We start from the raw sequence: 22,551 nt of genomic DNA on the forward strand, positions 1-22,551 counted from the left end.
CCAGAACTCAGTCTCTAGCTTCTGAATTTCAGCACGCGAACAATACTTCCTTCTCATGAGCTCCTTCAGCTCATTCCATGATAACGCATAAGCAGCAGCTTCTCCTAAAGTTTGCACTTGCAGATTCCACCACGATAGGGCTCCATCCAAAAACAGCCCTGAGATGTACGTCACTTGTTGCTCAGGAGCACACTTGCTCATCCTTAGGACAGAGTCTGTCTTTTCAGCCCACCTAACAAACGCAACAGCACCTCCAGTGCCGTCGAAATTTACGGGCTTGCAGTCGAGGAATTGCTTGTAGGTGCACCCTGCACATACGTTAGAATTTACAAATGGTATTAGCGGACGTGCTAAAAATATCCAAATGTATCGTTGTATATCTCAAACGACTTAACAATTACCATTGGGTGGATTGTTATTGTCGTTGTTGTTTGAGACATTTCCACTCGTTTCGGCATGAGATGCCGCATATTGTGCGATAGCTGCGGCAATGATCCCTTGAAGTTCCGCCTCAGTAGTGGGCATGCGCGGGTCGCGTCTTGGTGGCATCTTCTAAAAGAGTGATCATGTAGGTCAGGTCATAATAAATAAATAATATGCGTACGTAATAACATTTATCAATCACATAGCATCACATGTTATAAAATTAAACATATAATTCAACAAAGCATGTAGTGAGAACGTTGCCATTGAGCTTCATTAATCATGACCACAATGTTGCTTTACATGTTTAATAGTACATCACATATCCAAATAAGATCACGGGGCTACATCACCCCTAAAAATACAAGTCTGTCTACACATATCATATACAAAAAGTGTGATCTCTCAAAAGTCTTCATAAACTGGCTCAATCGCGACTTTCTCACCAAAAAGATCGACCTGCATCAAACCAAAAATACCTATACTGATGGCGGAGGAGGAGGAGGAAAACGAGAGAAAAGCAGGCGACGCATGTGCAACCAGTCCTCCTCTAAAGCACGACAGACGCGCAGCAAATATGCAATCTGCTGCTCAGATGTCAAGAAACGAACGTCTGAATCAGGGGAAAGCGGACGTGGAGTGTGCGGTGCTGCAAATGGGGTCTGACAGTGACAAGGCGGACGTGGAGCTCTCTCTAACTCCTGAATACGACGGTTCAGCGCGTCCTGCTGTAGCTGCATCGACGCAAGTATATCCTCCGTGGTGTACCCCACATGAAATGGATGGTACGGATCAGACAATGGCATGACAGGGGGCGTAGTCCATAAAAATGGCTCGCTCGATGGAATGAAAGATGGTGCAGTAGGTGGTGCAACATGAGGAAACTAGGGCATGAATGGAAAAGATGATGACAGCACGGGTGTAACAGAAATAGGCGGCTGCCTCGATGACCCCTCTCCAGGATGAGGTGGCGGTATGTCCTGGAGGAACGTAATGGAAGATCAGTACGATGGGCGTCTATGGTGTGTGGGGGAAACAATGAGATATCAGTGGGTGCAGAAACATGTGCTACTGGAGGTGTGACAGGTAGCACAAACGGTGGGTAATCGTCATCATCATCGATCCACCCGTTGCGGGTGTCGGCATAACGAGGATCTATGTGAGCGGCGAAAGGTGCGCGGTCAACCATTGCCGGCACGGGATCAGGTAATGGTGCATCAACAACAGGATCATCCACTACTGGTGGAGCAACAACGGGATGATCAGCAATGGGTATATCATCAACAAGAGGTGCAATGGCCGGTGCACCCATATCAGGCGGTGCAACGGCTGGGGCATCATCAAGAACGGGGTCATGGTCAACAACAGGCTCTGGGGCCATGACGGGCTCGGGATTAACAAGATCCATATCAAAATCAGCAGGAATGTCAAACAACGGATCAATAGGAGCTATGGGCGCCTCTAAGGGCTGGTCCATATGAATAAACTCGATGTCATGGTCAGGATCGAAATTAGGGGGAAAGACTGGATCAAAATCATCATCGACCTCATGGTCAAGCTCGAACTCGTGTGACGAACCAGGTGCAGCGGACATCGCCATGTCGGGGTCGGCGTCAGGAGAGTGATGCTGCACTCCCAGAGTGTGCAAAGACGCAGATGCCACAAACTCCAATGAATCTGGGACAGGTGAACCAACAGGAAGCTCCTCTACGGGGGCCTCAGCAATGGGAAGGATAACGTCAGCATCGATCGGGGCCCCGCCCTCATAGTCGTCCTCAGGCGGACCCTCCTCGAACAGATCAATGTCATCATCGGATACGACATCGAGTGGCACATCTACCATGGGGAAAACAGCAAGCGGAACAGGAGCAGGGATCACCGCAAGAGGTAGATCCCCAGCAGGAATGCCATCAGCAGGCTGTATCTGAACTCCGATGTCTGGCAGAGTGAACGACTGGAAATCATTGTCGTCTGTGCTCATGGTGTCTGATGTGTATATGTCTCCCTCTGATGGTATATCGTTATCTAATACAACCGCCATGGGGTCTATTGTGTCTGATACTCCTGTGTTTTAAGAAGAAACCATGGTGTCTGTAACACAATCACATACATGCATATATATCAATCATGAAGTCAAATAAACATGTAAGTCACAATAAAGCAAACAAGTAATTCTCCTAGTCTAGGGAGACTACCCTCCCAGTGTCTCAGACTGAACTTCCTAGCCTCTCAGACTAACTCCCTGGTCTCTAAGACCAACCTCCCAGTCTCTAAGACTAAACCTTCCCAATCTCTAAGATTGAACCCTTCAGTCTCTAAGACTGAACCTCCCTCAGCCTCTAAGATTGAACTTTCCCAGCCTCTAAGGCTGAACCTCCCCAGCCTCTAAGACTGAAATATAATTTTTGAAAAAGAAGTGTATTCGTGTCTTTTTGTTTGTAAAAATGTTTTGTAACCTGGACGTTTTAGTGTATGCAATGTAAAAATGTTTTCGTGAGAGCCCTAGTGATTATAGTCTAGACTCGAGAAGGAATCCTAGTTCGCTATGATCGATGCTCTGATACCAAGCTGACACACCCTGGCTTTTGCGGAAGCGTGGGTTTATTTGGTGTGACTTCTTAATACCATAGCACAATCACAACAATACTATATGAAAATAAAACACATGATAGTCATCCATTCATCAAGTTTTAAAAGTTACTACAACAACATTGTTTTAAAAAAAGTCGACACATAAAAAGAACTACAACCATGACATAATGAAAACATGTTCATACGACATAACAAAAGACTTGACTAAAAATACGGTTTAAGACTTGTAACCCGTCCAGGCAAGGGTCACACCTCCTAAACCTGGATGACATCATTAATTCCTACGCAGCTTGCCACTATTGCACACATCGCCAGATCCATTAATTTCCTGAAATACATGTAGTTTGAAAAATCAACAAAAAGTTGAGCGAGTTCATGTAAAAGTGAGTATGTATAAACCTTTCATGTATAAATAAAAGTCCCTGGTATGTAGCAATAAGGAAAAAGAGATCACCAATGGGTTGCAAAGCCACTCGTATGTGTGAGAAAGTGCAGAGAAACTCAAACCTAGCAAATTTGTCACCAGGCTTCGGCTGTAAGACACAGTCACCTCTATGGTCCGCCCCGGCCTCACGGGTGTGGGCTCGCTACACCCAAATAGATCTATCACTCTTGTGTCCCTCGGTCCTAACAACGAGGATTAATGGCCTCATGTGTTGTACCCACCCCTCACATGATCTAGTAGTATGAACCCTCCCTACACTAACCATACCGTGTAAATAAATGTTTGTAATAATTGTCGCATGTATTTCACCCCCGAGGTATAAAACAGAAAACAGTAAAGAGAAAAGGGGGACATGAACTCACAGAAGTGCGTAGCCTGTAACGTCAATCTCAAACTCGATCTGCTGCGTGACGACCTACACGTACTAATGTCTATTAGACGGATGGGCCGTGCCTTGGCTTAGGATTTAGTGTTTTGAGTTGTGTTACTTTGATATTATACTTGTTAAAATAATAATAAATATTTTAACTTAACTTTTGTATTTAGAAAAATAGTTAGGTAACTATTTCGTATTCACACTTCTTAATTATTTTATAAGTGTATTTCCTTCCCAAGGATGGGGGTATTTATACATGTACACTTGTAATTCCGAAAAGTATATTTTAAGTCTCACTTAGAAAATATATTTAATTTACTTGTCTAAAACATCTTAATTCCAAAATATACATATTTTTCCCAAAAATATTATATTTTACTTCATAAACTTTCCAAAATAATAATACTTTATCAAAATATACGTATAAGAGTATTTTTCTGAAATATACATAAGTGACGTTTTAGCGTGTCGTATCGCAATAATAATTTCTTAACTTAAATAGTTATTTTTTGAGAATTTTGGTATTATTTTGGAGTCGTAATTTCCATGGTATATAATAGTTATATTATTTTTACCCTAAAAATAATATATCTAGTGCACATAATAAACAAACAATCACACAAGCGTTTTAGTATAAAATATATATTCTAAATATATATTTATCAAATTTTACTTACGAAAACCAACCTCCGGCACTTAGTATTTTTGTAATAAAAATCATGGCGAAGTTTATTTTGAAAACCAAGTTAAAAATTATATTTGTAACACTTGTTAGAAAAATATTTTCAAAGTGTTGAGATTTTAGAAAAAATTCGCCAGAGTTTCCTTTGTAAATGGAGGCGTCCATGTTTACTAGCATATCATTTTCTTTTGTAAAATCATTCAAACAATTAACGACCAACAATCTACAATCTTTAATCACCAATCTTGACAAAAATAAGCATGAACTATAAACTTATGAACTTGAAAAATTTATAAAAACATGTAGTAACTTACTAGTATGCTTAGTTGTAACACCTCGAAATTTTGTGTCCAATAAATAAATGACACGTGTCAAATACGACAAAAATAATATAAACCCGGATTTAATTAAGATATGCGGTAGGATTTTTCGAATGTGTCGACATGTTAATTTTATACCTCTGAGCAACTTCGTTATCATAAATCCCGAGACCCTAAGCAAATTTAATCTAATATATCGTAATCCGGTAATTTCCAATAATCAAAAGAGTTCATTTTACTAATAATGGATCTTAAAGAAATAATGAATAATTGTAAACCCCATCATTGAAGGCCCATAATGCATAATGCTAAAGGACCAAGAATGGGTTAAAGAGGGTCTCATACTGACATTTCCCATACCCAAAACACAATGATGTAAGTTGACCGTTCAATGCATGAAAGGTTAATTTTTTTGCCACTGATGATCGTTTACGGACCGTAAGGGCCAAGCCTTATGGACCGTAAGGGGATGAAGGGGTAAAAGTTTTTCCGCCATAGGCTTAGGGACCGCAAGGACCAAGCCATACAGTCCGTAAGCAACGCCCAGCGACAGAAAGTTGGCTGTTGGCTGTTTTAAACGGTAAAACATTAATGAGAGGATCTTTCCAAAGATATGGGCGACCCCTAATCATGTTCTAGCACCAGGGGACAGTTGTTGATCATCAAGGAGCATGGGTAGGCCTTGTTGTGATGATCCCATGAACTTCCATTGCCTATAAAAGGCCACATTGTTACAACAAGTTCCTCACACCTTGTTCTGCCTTCATTGATCACATCTGGAGCTCAAGAACACTCTCAACTCTTCTCTTATCATTGCATAAGACCTCTGTAAGTTGTTCAACCCTTTATGGTTTAATTTTGCTTAGTTTTAGCTTAAAAGTCAATCCGTCGTAATTAACGATTGACTTAACGGTTAATCACAAATGGTCCAGTGATTAACCGAATCAAAGGTAGTTATAAGATGGTATTTATGTGGGTAATAAATCCTTAAAAGGGTTCCCCCTGATCACCACTCTAACTAGTTCAAATGACGAGTCAAACATGCTTAGAAAAAGTCAACAGGAAAGCTATTTTGCAATTTATGCATAAACTATAATGTAGACGATTTGTAACATGTTTGAACATTCACAAAACATGATAATAAGTTTATAAACTAGTCTAAGCTTGTTTGATCCGGCCATTTATTGTTTTGACCCGGTTCGGAGCCGAATGTCGCAAAAGTTTGACTTTTGCTTTGACTTCAGCTCTGACCCGTTAAAGTGAGAATTAGATATGCCTTAGGACTCTCTTAGGACCAGGTTACATGATGGTATAACCCTCTGTGGCCGGTTCGTTGTTTGTCCGACTCTTTTACGCGTTTCTGTTAATTGCTTAAAAGTTAACCGTAACGCCCTTTTTAAATTAAAACGAGAATTTCGGACATGTGAAGGAATCATAACCTTAGTTACTGATTTCTAAACATGTCCCTAAAATTTCATGTCAATCCGAGGTCCAGAATAAGAGTTATGCTAAATAGCGCAAATTACGGAACTTTAGTAATTTAATAGCGCAATTAGCATAACGCCTATCTAAACCCAGATTTCGACACAAAACCTTTTACCCACTGTTGGAAAATAATATTTTGGGATTTTTAAAGATTTTTAATTATTTTTAACCTGCTCATAACCTGCGGTTATGGCTACGGTTCGGTAAATACCGAATATGCCCTTTTCGGCCATAACTTGAGTTCTACAAGGTCTTTTGACCCGATTCCAGTTGCTACTGATTTTAAATAATAAATAAAGTATTTTAGACTTTATAAACTGTTCGGGAAACTCAGATTTCCTGTAGAACTCTAAAAACCTCCTTTTAATCTTTAAAAAGACCGAAATACCCCTACGGGGCATAATATCAACTTAAACTCGTTACGGGCATTATGGAAGGTATCCTACTGATACCACAACCTCTTTAAAGTATATTGACTTAGGAAAACAGTGTAGGACTCTTACGGTTACCCGTTGCGCCTTTTGCGCGCACGGTTCGGCTTATGTAACTAGTTTACATAAATTAGCCGATACGGGTCAAACCATATTGTTTTGACCCCAAAATCCAGAGTGTGAATATTAAACCCATATAAAACAAGCCTTCAAACTTGTTGGGTCAGAATCACATTCCATTCCCAGTTTTCGCCTTTCACGCGATTAAACCGTATCTATCCTTTGAAACTGACCGGTCTAGGCTACGGCTAATATAAAGACCCGTTAGGATTCTAATAGGTTGTTTTAAAAACTTCGTTCCAGAATAGGAGCCCAGTAAAAGATATCTGTGATTTAATCAATTAAGGACTATACTTGCAAAGGTAAATACTTTTAACTTATTTTCCGTATTACGGGCTTGGGGTACGGTATCTAAAATACCGCTTGGTCGGGCAATTGACCCCAACTCATTTGTAGTTGGGTATTATCAATGTGACCCGTTTAAAACTTGTTTTGTTGGCTTAACGCCTTTGGGGGCTTAATGACCATGTCCCGGATATCCTTGGCATCATTTTACGAAAATGGCCACGACCTCGACATCCGGGTGTAGGCGTACACCCGGCATTGTGTCTATATTAATTAAAGGTGTAACCGTTGGTTTACCCACCTCGGTTTTACGCTATGTGGTGTGTCTATTAAACTTTAACCTGGCACGACCCGGGCGACCGAACGCATAGCAAGCATGTAATTCTTTACAAGATTTAATTGTAAATTATCCCAAGTTATAAAAGAGTTTGTGCCTTGTGCATTCAAATCAATTTTAATAAACATTTTACAAAAGTGTCGGTTGAATGTATTTACCAGTGTAAACTGACGTATTTTCCCAAAAAGATTAACTGCAGGTACTAAACGTAATCGGCTGGCTATAGCTCCTTAGCATCTTAAAGAGTCTCGCAAGCTTTTGATGCCTTGTCTGTTGAACAATACTTTTTATTATTTTGATCCCCCTGTGGATACCATTCGACTATTTGTGATACATTCGATATTACAATCAATGGTTGACTACATAATACTGCCATCAAAGTCAAGTAGGAAATACATTAAATATCTTTGACTACACATGTTATTTTGCCTAAAATTTAACAGTACAATATTATGCCTCAACTTGTTTGGCACTAATATGGCTTTTCCATGCATGTCTACATGACATGTCTCATGCGCAGTCATAGGTAAGCTTCTTAGGTGAACAAACATTAGTATTTGGTAAACCTATTGCTATGGTATATGCATAATCGCGCTATAGTGATGTAACAATCCTATTTCATTTAGTTACCAGGAATAACGTGCATGTGTGCTCCAACTGTTGAGATTCTTAAATAAGATTCTTAAATATTACAATATCCTGCAGCTAAAGTCTTCCGTAATATCATGCAGTAATTTCCGCATTATGAAAATCATGTAGTCAGACTCAGAGTTGGAATTTCCTGTTATTATAGTCTTACATGTGAACTCCATGTGTTGGAATTTGCCGTTATGATGGTCTTCTTTGATTTTTTCTCTTTTTCATTCGTAACACATATTAATATATATTCGGGTAACTGGAATGGATGATGGGTTAAATGTCAGAGAAGAAATTTGCTTTGTAATTTATCACATATTTTTGCCAAGTTCTCCTCCTCCATAGCTTTATTGTTTGTCTGGCACATCTCTTTAAGCCACTGGCATTATAAACTTGCTTGTAGTTGATTTTTTTTAGTCATAAAAGATAGTACATATCATATCTTCCGTATGTATTATGATATCTTTAATAAACTGATGAACTCACATGGATTGTATAATGATCTGAATTATCATTCTACTTTTGTTTAACTGTAGCTAAAGTTAAATGATGGATATTAAGAGTGACGTTCAAGTTTGTGCTAAATGAGTCTGGGAGTGTATCAATTGCAATCAATTCTGTCCGGCAAATTATATTGTATCTGATCATAGTATTTCCTTTATTCATACTAGAACTAGAATCTACTGGTTTTTGTTAATGCTTTTCCTGTTTAAAATGCAGAAACAAATTTCTTGAAGCTGACTCTGCAGCTCACCAAGCATTGCAAATTTTCCAACTGACAAACATCTAAGCCACATAGGTAATGGTAGAGCAAAAGAAGGGTAATATTTTTTTCTTCATTCTGTTTTAATGTCTCGAAAGTAAAGTTTTAATATCTGTTTATTTGCTGGTTCTCTGTTTTTGGTATGATGAATATGGTGTAGAGATTGCATTTTTCTTTTAAGTCTGCTTTGCTTTCAAATTTATATCTAATAGATGTTTTCTATTTTAGTGTGTGACACCTACGGGTAAACTTCTTTTAAGGTAAACCTGGATACCAAGTTTAACTTCAGTAATTTTAGAACTTTGCCTACAAGTTCATACTGTCGGTGTTGGATGATTGGTTATTCTGTAATAGGACATGGTACAGAAACACTTGATATAAGTCACTGAGTTAGGGCAGAAACACTTGATATAAGTCACTCACAGTCCCACATCGGCTGAGTGAAGAATACATATATGAAGAACTGCCTATATAAACAGCGGCCCAGTAAAGGAATAAGCATACCTTTCTCGGCCTTTTGGCTAAGATCAAGTGTAGTATCTGTTCTTATCAGTTTAATATCTGATATGTGGGCCATCGGTCCACTTGATATTAATCTAAATTTTTATGAGGAAAGGCCCATCACAATAGCTTGCTATTGGGGTCTTTGAGCGTCGCCTTGGCGTTGCACTACTGCCTAGGCTTGGTGCACCCCTCCAAAACACAGTTAATTTTTTCATTTTCGGAACAGATTTTATCTACTTTTTCTCTATCCAGACAAAAAGTAAACATAAACCCATTTATTGGTTTTATTATAAGCAAAGGAATTCCTAATATTTTCCTTCACATCTTTTGAATAATATTATAAGCAGGTGTTTGGAATCCGTGGAATAAGTGTACAAATTCATGATCCTGCTGCTGGTTGCTTTATAACTTTTTCCCATAAAGGATGCAACTCTTGAAATTTTTTCCCTCAGGTCCTCACTGAGTCACAGTTCTGTTTTGACTCTGTTTTAATAAAATTTAGTGTTCACCTTTTGCATTCACTCAGATCCTTTCTGAGACAGCTCAAGATGAGAAATATAAGGTGCCTTCTTGTATGTTGTATATCTCTTAATAAACTTTGATAGAATCCTTACAAAGAAATGGAGAGATTCATGACAAGGGACTTCATTTGGACAGACAAAAAGGCTCAAACTTCCAAGTTTACTAATCCCATCTCTAGTTAACCTCTAATACACCTTTTTAGGTTGTTAAGATTCAGTTTTTATCAATTAAACTTCTATAGTATTTCACAGGATTTAGAAATTATGAAGGATGAAAAAAAACCAATAGAAAAAATAAGTCTATCACAGTCCCACATCGACTAAGTGAACTATACAAAGATGAAGGGACTGCCTATATAAGCAGCGGCCCAAGAAGTAGAAAAGCATACCTTTCTCGGCCTTTTGGCTAAGATCAAGTGTAGTATCTGTTCTTATCAGTTTAATATCTGATATGTGGGCCATCGGTCCACTCGATATTAATCTAATTTTTTATGGGGAAAGGTCCATCACAATAGCTTGCTATTGGGGCCGTTGAGCGTTGCCTTGGTGTTGCACTACTACCTTGACCTGGCGCACCCCTCCAATTCCTAGTTAAAAGTCTATTATTTAATGCCCAATAGTGTATTATTATTACTTTAACTAGTATTAAGCCCTTGCGTTGCAGCGGTTGTTGTAAAACTGTATCAAGTAGTATCAATGCTATACTACTCTCATCGACCACCAACACCGGAAAACCTCGTAAAAACAAATTAAATAAAAACGAAAAAAATAACGCCGAGCGAAAAGCAGACGTAAAATCTTTGAATCACGAACGCTCGTTGCAGAGAAATTAAACCGAAACGTAAAACATAGAAAAAAATTACCAAGTCAATCCAGGACGCGCGTTGGTCGAACTTGTTAAACGGAGAAAAATAGATGTGCTGCGACGGACCAGTCAAACGGAAAAAATATACGAAAAAATGTTGAACCCCACATGCACGTTGCGGTGCATTAACTCTCAAAATTTAGAATGAAACGAAAAACTTGGGAAAAATGATAAATATGGTGGACCAAGATTGAAAATAAGAAAGAGTTGGAATTAAATTGCAAAAGATGAAAAACTTTAGGTTAAAAGTAAAAATAAAAAGGATCTAAATTGCAAACTTGAAGTTATTTATTAATCTTGGATAAAGATAAGAACAAAAATAAATGATATCTATATTAGTTATTAATATTAATATCAAAAAGAAATTTATTAAATAGTTATAAATAAAATTTATGAGGATGAAGGAGAGAATGCCATGTGGCATTATTTGGAGTCTTTTATTATAAGTTAGATTAGATTAGAGTTTTTTTAAACAGTTATAGGTGTTAGGTTTATTGCTTTGCCTTTTAAAGAAGTTTTGTTATATTCCATGTTAAAAGTGAAGATAAAGTTCTAAAATGATACAACTGATGAGAGATTTTGAAGAGAGGTTGGATGAATGCATTTTAAGGCTATGAATTTGCTGTAAGGTGGTTGTCAGTTTACAGCAAATTCAAAGTCTATCACAGTCCCACATCGGCCGAGTGAAGAACACAAAGATGAAGAGACATCCTATATAAACAGCGGCCCAAGAAGAGGAAAAGCATACCTTTCTCGGCCTTTTGGCTAAGATCAAGTGTAGTATCTGTTCTTATCAGTTTAATATCTGATGTGTGGGCCATCGGCCCACTCGATATTAATCTTATTTTTTATTGGGAAAAACCCATCACAATAGCTTGCTATTGGGGTCTTTAAGCGTCGCCTTGGCGTTGCACTACCGCCTTGGCTTGGCGCACCCCTCCAAACTTTAGTTAAAAATTTTTTGTTTAGTTAAGAATTTTCTACAATGCCCATGAGATCTGGACAGCCTGTTAGAATGAACTTAGTGGTATGAGTATGTACTATCTTTATTTAATATTATTTTTGTAGGTAGTAGGTGTTATTGATGTAAAGGTTATGAGACTGTGAAAGATGGTTTTTGTGATGAGGTTAAGGGCATTATTAGTTAGTGGCTTCTGTAACCACCCGCATTACTTCTAGTTCTTCATGTGTGTTCATTTTTTTGACAGAATTTTTCGTCATACTAGATGAGTTTACAATGCAAACTTAAGAAAGCCTGTTGAGCCTGAAAGCAGCCTTTGATCAGATGCAAGCAACATTCTCAAAACTAGAGAAACAAGGAACAATGGTACCAAGAAATGAGGGTGACAGAATCAGTAACAATCGTTTAACAATGGTACCATATATGATTTTATCTGTAGAGCCTTTCTGCACTTCTGCATATTGACAAGATATTTAAACTAGGATATTTTGAAAATCTGCAGGAGCATGCTAACTATTTTGTGTAAATATTATTGAAAATCCTCAGTAGTAACTCTGCAGTTTTTAGTCTTCTGTTTTCAAACCACTGGTTTAGTTGGCGGGCTATTAGCTTACGTATATGGACATCCCTCATATCATGATTTGCTTCAAGTTAGGTTCAACTGCAGTGAAACAGAAAGACATTGTTACTTCCTTCTGTAAGTAGGGTAAGGTTCATGCGAGAACCACCTTTATTGCGAGAACCAATGTGAACACAACCTAAAATAGCTAAAAAAACCTAACCCCCACCCCTCAAAAACCTAAACCACCCCCCCCCCCAAGCTAAAATGCTAAAAACTAAATCCCCAAAAAACCTAAAAAAATCAAAAAAAAAAAAACTAAAATTTTTTTTTTAATATTTTTTAGTAGCCAAAAAAAAAATTTAAAAAAAAAAATTTTTTTTGGCTACCAAAAGTAGCGATTTTTATATAAAAAATATTAAAAAAAAAAATTTGTGTGTTTTTTTAGCTATTTTTAGGCATTTTTGGTTGTGTTCACATTGGTTCTCGCGGTTCTCGCAATAAAGGGTGGTTCCTAACGGATCTTTGTCCTCTGTAAGTATTAGTTTAATACTGTAATATTTTCTGAAGTAAAGACAATGGTTACGAGACGAACCGTGAAAGATGGTATCTGTGATGAGGTTAGGGACATAATTAATTGGTTCCATTCTCTGGACACAACTTTTCTTCATAATAAAGTGCAGCTCGAAGAGCTGAGGCAAATATATGAAGAACTGCCAGAATATTTGGAGGAGGTACTGTTAATTCCAGTTACAAATTGTTATAATAGAGTCGACATTGGAACTTGAAACATGAGAAGTAACTTAAACGGGTGGTTTGAGAGACCCTTTTTCTTCTCCTTGTGTGTCAACACGCACACACACAAACACTGATTGTATAAATGCTTAACATGCAGGTGTTGTCATTGGAACTTGCACGTCAAATAGGTATGTTATGTTTTTCTTAACCATGTTTGATATTTTCTAGAACTTGAATGGAACGACAAAAACTAAAATATAGAGAAGTCATGTATAAAGCCCAACGTATATGACTTAACATCATGATCGTTAAAGGCTAGTTTCAATAGATATTAATCCCCATTATCTATAAAAACACAGAGCAAAAGTCACTCACAGTCCCACATCCGCTGAATGAAGAACACACAGATGAAGGGACTACCTATATAAACAGAGGCCTATTATGAGAAAAAGCATACCTTTCTCGGCCTTTTGGCTAAGATCAAGTGTAGTATTTTTTCTTATCAGTTTAATATCTGATATGTGGGTCATCGGCCCACTCGATATTAATCTTATTTTTTATGGGGAAAGACCCATCACAATAGCTTGCAATTGGGGTCTTTGAGCGTCGCCTTGGTCTTGCACCAAACCCTAGTTTAAAGACTTATGTTTTTTAAAAGATGTTTGGCTTAACTTATTCATGTAAAATGATTTATTCCCCTTGTATTAAAACATCATTTACAAAAGAGTTATCTAAACATCATTTCTCATTATTAGAAAAGTCAATAAGTTAATAAGAGATTCTAAATGGAATCCCAAACTGACTACTCTTATTGTAGAAAGTAAAGATTTCTTTTTCATGCTTTTATCGGTTAATATTTCCAAATAGGATATTGGATGTGCATTTTGAATTAGAGCTAGATGAATGTATTTTAGAGGAACTTCAAGACTGCAAATTTGCTGTAAGCTGGTTACTTTAAGCATGTCTTGTTTGCGAATGTTTTGTTACAGTCCCTAATCTAGAAAACTTGGGTTCTATTTCCAGTTTTTTCCAATGAAAATTTAGATGTTAAAAAAGTTCCACTACCACAATGCGAAGGCAAGAGAACTGGACAGGCTTTGGATTTTATGAACCTTATTGGCTCGTCGCCTTTGCTAACGTGTGCAGGATATCAAGTATACCTTTACTTCACATAAACAAGTCACCCTTTGACTTTTTAGGTCAAATTAATGGCTATCAATTTTGATAAGTAATTTTCATTAAAACGATTACGAGGTTCATTATAAATTTTGAAATATCAAGCTACTAGTTTGACCTCAGAAGTCAAACTGTTTTTTACTATCTGAATTTTCAGGTCAAAGCAACAACTTTTCACACTGAAATTCTTTTGGAAATTTTCCTGACCGAAATTCCCTTACATATTTTTTCTTTATATTGAAGTTTGGTGTAGTCACCTAGATTTTTCTAAAAGACTACATAGTTCATCATATTGAATTTTCCACCTTTTCGTTTGACCTCAGAAGTCAAACCGTTCCTCAAGAACAATCTTATCCTTCAAGTCAAGACTCAAGCCATGTCTCTTAGAGTTGAAATCCACGTGGACTTTATCAGCTTTCTTAACCATTTGAGTTTCGCTTAAGGTTTTATGTGGATTTTACAAAAGATATGGAATCATTATCTCCTAGTGGGCCTTAAAAGTCAAAATATTTATATTTGTAAACATTAGAAAATCAAAGCAATATTCAGTTGATGAAATCACATGGGTTGTATTATGATCTGAGTCATCATTCTCCTTTTGTTCAAATGTAGCTAAGTTCATTGATGGATATTGAGAGTGAAGTTCAACTTGATTTCAACTACCTTGCCATTATGATCCACTATAGCTAGTGTCAAGTCTATTAATGTATTAATAACCGAAGAAAAATTTTATCTTTTCTGTATATGTTATGTGAATTTATCTCCATCTTTTTCATTTCTTTGTCATCGAAGGAATTCAATCCCCCAAGTTCAGTATGTACCTGTGGTGATTGGACAACGTTTCTGAAGGTAGCCTTTGCTCTTTGTTTCATACTTCTTTTTAAGTTCCACTTAGCAGTACTCATTTAACTGAAATGTGCATAGTGCTCAATTTAAATCCTTCACTCTGGTGTCCGATCCTGATGTTTTTCGGCTGAAACCAAGTGTTTTGTTAAAATGTGCTTTGGGAGTTAGGAATTCATGTTAATTATCTTAAGGTAGCGTTCGTTTCATGGAATGGAATGGAATGGAATTAGGAAGTTTTTCTTTGTAAAATTGATCTTGGTTGGGGGAGGGAGGAATTTGAAATCCTTCACTCTAATGAAATTTGTGACTATTTCAACATTCTTTAGAAATCTTTCACTCTAATGAAGGAATGGAATGGAATGTTGAAATAGTCACAAATTTCATTGATTAAAGAAATTCATTGGATTTCAAATTCGTCCATCCCCAAACCAAGATCAATTTTACAAAGAAAAGCTTCCCAATTCCATCCCATTCCATTCCATGAAACGAACGCTACCTAAGTGTATATATTATATCATCAACTGACTTACGTTTATGCATCTGTTGTAGTTGTTGATTTTTGACATGAATGTTAGATTATGACTTATGTTGGCGGATCTAGAAAAAAAATTCAGGGGTATCCTAAGAATTGTTTTTGGATCTAGGGGTATCCTAATATTTGTTCAAGGGTATACATGATACTTAAAATGGAGAAGAATTTTTATTTTTTTGCACGGATATTGTACTTCGCCGACAAAGTTGAGGGGTAGACCGGGCTACCCCTAATTATAAGCTAGGTCCGCCTGTGGTTGCTTATACATAATATGACTTTGCTAACAGCTTTTTTTGTAACCCCAGTCTTTTTATCTTGTAGCGCCTTTCTGCACTTCTACATATCAACAAGATATTTGAGCTAGGAGTTTCTGATAATCTTCAGGAACATGCCAACGGCCCACTCGATATTAATCTTATTTTTTATGGGGAAAGGCCCATCACAATAGCTTGCTATTGGGGTCTTTGAGCGTCGCCTTGGCATTGCACTACTGCCTTGGCCTGGTGCACCCCTCCAAATCCTAGGTTTATTGATGTGTTTTTAAAGAAGTTTTGGTATATTCCATGTTGATGAGTGATTTTGAAGAGAGGTTAGATGAATGCATTTTAAGGCTAATCTAGAAAACTTGGGTTCTATTTCTAGTTGTCTGATGAAGATGATGATGTTAAATGGCTCTACTACCTTTTAGGAGCTATTTATTGCTCTTGTATTAAAAAGCCCTCACTTTCCTGTATTGTTTTTATTGATCTTGTAAACAGATGCTTGGAACGGGTGGAATGAGTTATCATAGGTACCAAGATTTGATCAAACATCTAGCAATCTTTGATCTTTTGTATGTTTGTAAGTGATGGTGTGTTTTTCAGGCAAAAACAAAACATGCCTGGTTATGCGGTTTGCTTTAGGTTTCTATGAAATGGTGGTTGCTTATGCGGTAACAATTTCGACTTTTTCCCTGACCAAAATTGTCTTTAAATACTTTTCTTGGTATTGATGTTTTGGGTATTCATCAATATTCTTTTAAATGACTATAAAAATCATCAAATAATGAATTTTCTACATTTTTGTTTGTTTGTTAAGAACAATCTTAACATTCATGTCAAAGCCATGTCTTATGAAATTGAAACCAACAAGGAATTTATCAACTTCCATGACCATTACATTTGAATTTTAATTAAGGTTTTATGTGGATCTAACAACTTCGACTTGTATGAGGTACAGTTTTTGATAATCCATCAGGGTGATGCACAAAGCCAACTGTGACCATATAAAAGGACGCGATACGACAGCAACATTTATATGTTGACATGTTGTCATTTGGAGTAGTGCAGATTTTCGTCACAGATACCAGTTTCCATAGCATGGTTTTGGTGTCCGGTTGTTGCAGCAGTAATGTCGTCTTGTTACTCTTCTTTGGTTTTGGGCTCTGTTTCGCTCAAGTAATCGGTACAAACCCCTTTATAGTTTTATCCCCGCTTGGGTTTTAGTGGGTGTTTAGCCTTTTGAAATAGATTATCTGGTTACAGTTTTTTCATATCACAATTACTCTCTAATTACCTTGTGATCTGGCTCATTTGAAAACTGCAGAAAAAAAGGCAAGATTGCTGGGAGCATACAGGATTCCCAGCTGTTAGTGTAGGCTCATAAGTTATAGACGTAGCATGCGCATAATTGTGTTAAATCGTTATTCGTTACGTTCAGGATCAGTTGCTTTATAAATTTGGTGTATTAAAGAATAATAATGTGAACTCACGTGCACCACCAGAAAACAAAACAAGGGGTGTGGCTAAATGCACCTCCATTTTTACTATTTATACCTTTCTTTCTAAAAATATCATTTTTATATTTTTTAAATTTCACCATTTACCTTTTATATATTACATGTTGCTGTATATTGTTTATAACATATTAATATCTATATAATTGCCGTTGATTAAAAAAATATTGATACTTGCCGTTGATTCTTCTCAAAATTTATCACAACAGAGAAACAAATGGCTCAGCCCATTGGTAATTCGATTCTTAAATCGGGTCAAGACCTCAGCTAGATCTTAGTGGTACTGCAGCAGTGGCGGACCCAAGAATTTTTTCATGGGGGTGCGGAACATTTTTTAAAAATTTTATGCCCCAAGGTATATAAGTAAAACAATTGGTTCGTATCGGGTCATGTAAAACAAAAGAACATCAAACTAAATTTATATAATCATCAAACATGTCAAACCTTGTTATAAACATAATTAAAACGTCGTCCTGCGTGTTTTCATTTTTTGAAATCTATCCAAAACATCATCTAAACCTACTTTCTTAAGCAACTCTTTCTCTATATAACATATACAACTATTACTTAAGTTCTCATCGCCAATTCGATTATGCAAGTCGATCTTCACATTCTTCATTACCAAAAGACATCTTTCAACGGTTGCGGTTGCAACGGGTAATACGATAACAAGCTTCAATAACCGATATACCAATGTAAAAGTTAAGTGAATATTTGTTGAAACCATTAACCTTACAAGACTTGATGAAGGGGTAAGATCCCAAAAACCTCATATCAAGTACTTGGGACCATACCACAACCTCACCTCTTAGCCCTTTCTGACCTTGCGCGGCCTCGCAACTGGTCCTACTGAAAGAGCTTGGAAGAAAGATATCAGACAACACTTGCGCGCCAGAGGGAAGTAAGCAAACCCTTGCGCCATTCTCCTGCAACAAAGGATAAAAATCCTAGTAGCTACTCCCGCCTAAATAATACCCAGACTTGGATATTATTCACTAAAACTGATACCACACGATAAAGAGTCACACTGGATTATGGCAATAATCTTCTAGAAGACTCAATCGTGCACCACCAGACGGTTGTAACCGTCTGGACACGTGTCATCACCCCAGGTCATTCTGGAATCACGGTGATGGCATGAAATTGGAGAGAAACCTCCACTCGCCCACTTTCCACGTGGCAATTCCCCAGCCTTTGATTAAGATCACGATCCGTGTGCTTCTACAATCCGATCAAGAGAGTTAACGGAAGAAAAGTAACCGCTTATGGGGTTAGCATCTCCCGTTAATATTTCATTAACAAGTTTTCCCGCCCAAACTCCCGGCTATAAATATGAGAGTAATCCAGGTATGAAATTAAAGTTACACACACTTCGTCAATACTTATTCTTCTTCATAAACACATACTTATTCTTACGCCGGAGTCGGGTCAAGGAGAGAACTCCTTTCTCCCCTTGACGAGGCTAATGGTGTTCCGTCTTTGCAGAGTTTTACCGGAGAAGAAGACCTATCCAAACAAAGCAGACGAGAGAGAACCCACCCTTTCATGCAGATCCAAACCCCCTAGATAATTTGATTCCGGTCATTTATCTAGTGTTTCCTCACTTGACAAACCATCCAAGTTGGCGAATCGTTTATCTTTTTTCACAAAATCAATGTAGTTTCCGAGTTGAACCGGAAGCCTTCGTTTTTCGTCTTCATTGAAATAATCTAAATAACATATACACCATTAAAAAAAACATAAGCATTCTTGTCACGTCCCTCGATCCAGTTTCCTGGTTCGAACACCGCGAGACAGAAAACCCGTGGTATTGGTATTTAATTTGGCAGCGAAAATTTTAACAGGATCGTTTAAATTGAAAACACTCCTTTATTCTATTTCATGTTTCAGGACAAACCCCGTAATTTACAATAAAGGAATTTCACTGGGAAATTCCCTGTTTACAAAAACATGTTTATTTATTTACTAAGCCACTTTATCCAAGCTGGTAGTGTTATGCGGCACTTTTCCTGGTTCACAATAAATCACCTGAAACATGTTTAAAAAGATTTTATCAGCGGGGAAATATTGGCGAGTCATTCAATTTGCATAAAACGACACATTGTTATAGATTACAGTATTAAGAGCGATTACAATTACCCCTATCTTATAATTAGCTAGTTCAGTTGTCACTCGAGCAGATCTATGACTGTGGTCATATCACTATTGAGTCCTTTCACTCAAAATTGATGTGTATCACTATTTACGCCTATTCACAAAAAAAGTGATAAAACAACAGTAACGTGCACAATACCCCCACTTATTTCCAGTAATTTAAGATAACAAAGACTTAATCCCTGTAACATATAACTGGAAAACATTTAGGTATTGTAAAACACTTTTGATAACAAGAGAATGACTCACATTGCAAGTTTAACTGGACAGAGTTTTGATGTGACAACTCGCGGTTCCAGATGTTTCCTAAGTGTTAGTCTCCTTCTCATGATTCGTTCTATGTCGTGACTTCGTGTATATGTTACGCAATGGATAATGAAGTTGGTTCTATTTATTGCTCACGAGTTATTATATGATTAAGGTTATGATTTTATTGTTAAGGTTATGATTTTATGGTTATGATTGAAACGTTTGGGGTCGCACACCTTCTTAGATACACACACTTTCCTCACTTGGTGTTCTCTCATTCTCGGCCCATTCATGCTAAGCCAAACCCGAGCCCGACTCCATGCACCACTATTACCCGTACGTAAACATTTAGAGCCCCTCATTTAATTACAATTTACACAAGACCTCAAACCCTAATCCCTCCTACCTTGGGCGGCGACTCCTTCCTCCATTCTCTCTTGAATCAGCGACTATTCAAACTTGTTGGAACTCTCTCATCGGACCAAGAACTCTCCTTCCTAGCACTCGGTGAGTATACCTATCATGTAGTTAATTCAAATCTTGATGGCATCAATATGGTGTGTTACGTAATATGTTATATGAGTGTATGGGGAATCAAGCATGTAGTGGTAAGGGTACATAAATTAATCATGAGATATATTAAAAAGCTATGCATGATTTGGTCGTATAACTCCTGCCGCATAGGTATGATTTTCTTGATTTGATGTATGCCTCTCATTATCATTGAATTGGTTGATAATCACAAACAAGAACTAACATACTTTGTATTTGTTGGAACCCACTATTTGTGTTGGTCCAATAAGAATTGTTCCCTGAATTCACAAAAATCAAATAACCAATTTTAATATACTACTAGTTTTAGTGGTCCAATAAATGTGAAGGTAAGTGGTTTGGTAGATTGATAACATAAGTGTCAGAGCATTATTGCAAAGCACATGAGGTTTATAGGGATCTGAATATGTTCATACATGTGAGTTTATGTGGTTGATTTAATCATGAAATTGAATTGCATGATAGTATGAAAATGGCGGCCCATGTGATTGACTTAATCAAACCATAAGGATATTTTAATAATGTGTCAGTAAGGATATTATATGTTAATTGTTGCATGATATTAGGATTCATGGTGGTTAGCTTTGTAACCATGTGAATCGTTATACAAGACATAAAGGATTTCAATGATATTGATATGATAATATATGTTTTAATGTTTATGAAATTCGGATGGCATTTAACTGATTGTTTAATATGATTAGGGTGTTGTTCGCAAAATAAAATGTAGGGTATAATTTGAGCACTCGAGGGAATTGATTGATAATCATGATGGTTGACTGTTAGATGGTAACTAAGGATAGGGGGTATAACTTGTAACTGACTCCGTGATATATGGTCAAGATGTAACTGATCGCACATTAGTTGAGTCGCACATCCCCCTCCTGGTCGCACAAGCCAACCCAACCGCACAAGCCGACCCAGTCGCACAAGTTATTATGGCACGCACAATATTTAACTCAGTCGCACAAGTATGGCCTAGTCGCACAAGCTGTTGGGCTTGTTTTGCATTGGGCCGCACCACAGTCAATGGACCACATCACACACCGATCGCACAACTAATTAAACGGGCCCTGAGCTGTTGAATCGCACAATGCCTTAGACGCATGTACATATATACACTTGAATCACACAATAATTGTATTGGGCCGCACAATAGGAGCCACACACCTCCTTGATGCATACTATGATCTGTTGAGTTTTGTTGGAAACTTGGACTTGTAATGCAAACATGTATGAGACACAAACATCTGTTATGTGAATGTATGATGCTAATGGATTAATGAGTAACATGGTTGACTGCTATGACATGTATGATGATATATGCTTTACTTGTTCACTACTTGTATAATGTGATACGTGATTTATGTGTACACTAACTGTCACATGGTAACCATATTAGGATTTGGTTGACCAACTGTAAACAAGTAATTAGTCCTACCGAGCAATCTAAGGTGAGTTCACTGCACTTTTCTAAGCATGCGTCCCGGTGGTTTGGGACATCTGGTAAACGTTTCTAAAGGGAATATTGGGTAAACTGTTTATTTGGGATGTTGGTTATTGAACACAGTATAAATCATGTAAGACCCCATACATCTACCGTGTTGCTGAAGAAGCAACGAGGTATTTAGTTGATAGCGCTATTAGGTTTGGCACCCTCACACCGGGCCGAAAGGACGGGCGTGAACTAATTACCTGGACCTCATGACCAATGCCTAGTTAGAGGCATTGGGGTTGGGCATTCTCATCGTATAAATATAAGACCCCTTACATCTATTCAAGGTTGTTTGATACCTTGGCAACATGACCAATGCCTAATTGGAGGCATTGGGGTTGGGCATTCACATCTAGTCGCCACATACGGTAATCGAGTAATAACAACATCAAAACTAAATGTTGAACTGTTGTAAACACACATCTGGTAACTAAACACGTTAACAAAACTTTGAACTCACCAGCGTCGTCTGACACACTTGTCTGCATGCTTGCAGGTCGTTAGAATTCGTGACATGGACTTGCTATCTGGGAGTGCTGGAGTGGTCATGGATCGAGGTTCTTGGATTAACATATAGTTGATACATTGCTTTTGAATATTTATTATGAAACAGTTGTTAAACGATTTACTAGATGCTTCCGCTACACAACTCTTTGAAATAATCTTATGATTGACATTTACTATTGGTAATTAATGACATGTTTTGTTTAAATACTATGCGTGGTTCAAT

The 22,551-nt window shown here is 37.4% G+C and overlaps 1 long non-coding RNA gene, 4 other non-coding genes and 1 pseudogene across 5 annotated transcripts; all 6 read left to right on the forward strand.

Moving 5' to 3' along the window:
• Positions 1 to 9,395: 9,395 nt before the first annotated feature.
• On the forward strand, positions 9,396 to 9,591 carry LOC118490721. Its single transcript, XR_004889971.1, has one exon. It is a non-coding gene; the product is annotated as a U2 spliceosomal RNA (small nuclear RNA).
• Positions 9,592 to 10,166: 575 nt separating this feature from the next.
• Positions 10,167 to 17,043, forward strand: LOC118490704. The gene is made up of 3 exons (XR_004889918.1): positions 10,167 to 10,421; positions 16,032 to 16,387; positions 16,461 to 17,043. It is a non-coding gene; the product is annotated as an uncharacterized LOC118490704 (long non-coding RNA).
• LOC118490742 lies at positions 10,306 to 10,501 on the forward strand. Its single transcript, XR_004889992.1, has one exon. It is a non-coding gene; the product is annotated as a U2 spliceosomal RNA (small nuclear RNA).
• On the forward strand, positions 11,530 to 11,725 carry LOC118490724. The gene has a single exon (XR_004889974.1). It is a non-coding gene; the product is annotated as a U2 spliceosomal RNA (small nuclear RNA).
• LOC118490768 lies at positions 13,497 to 13,691 on the forward strand. The gene has a single exon (XR_004890011.1). It is a non-coding gene; the product is annotated as a U2 spliceosomal RNA (small nuclear RNA).
• Positions 15,938 to 16,111, forward strand: LOC118490786 (annotated as a pseudogene).
• Positions 17,044 to 22,551: the final 5,508 nt, after the last annotated feature.

This window comes from Helianthus annuus, chromosome 3, assembly GCF_002127325.2.
Source record: "Helianthus annuus cultivar XRQ/B chromosome 3, HanXRQr2.0-SUNRISE, whole genome shotgun sequence".
Taxonomy (NCBI): domain Eukaryota; kingdom Viridiplantae; phylum Streptophyta; class Magnoliopsida; order Asterales; family Asteraceae; genus Helianthus; species Helianthus annuus.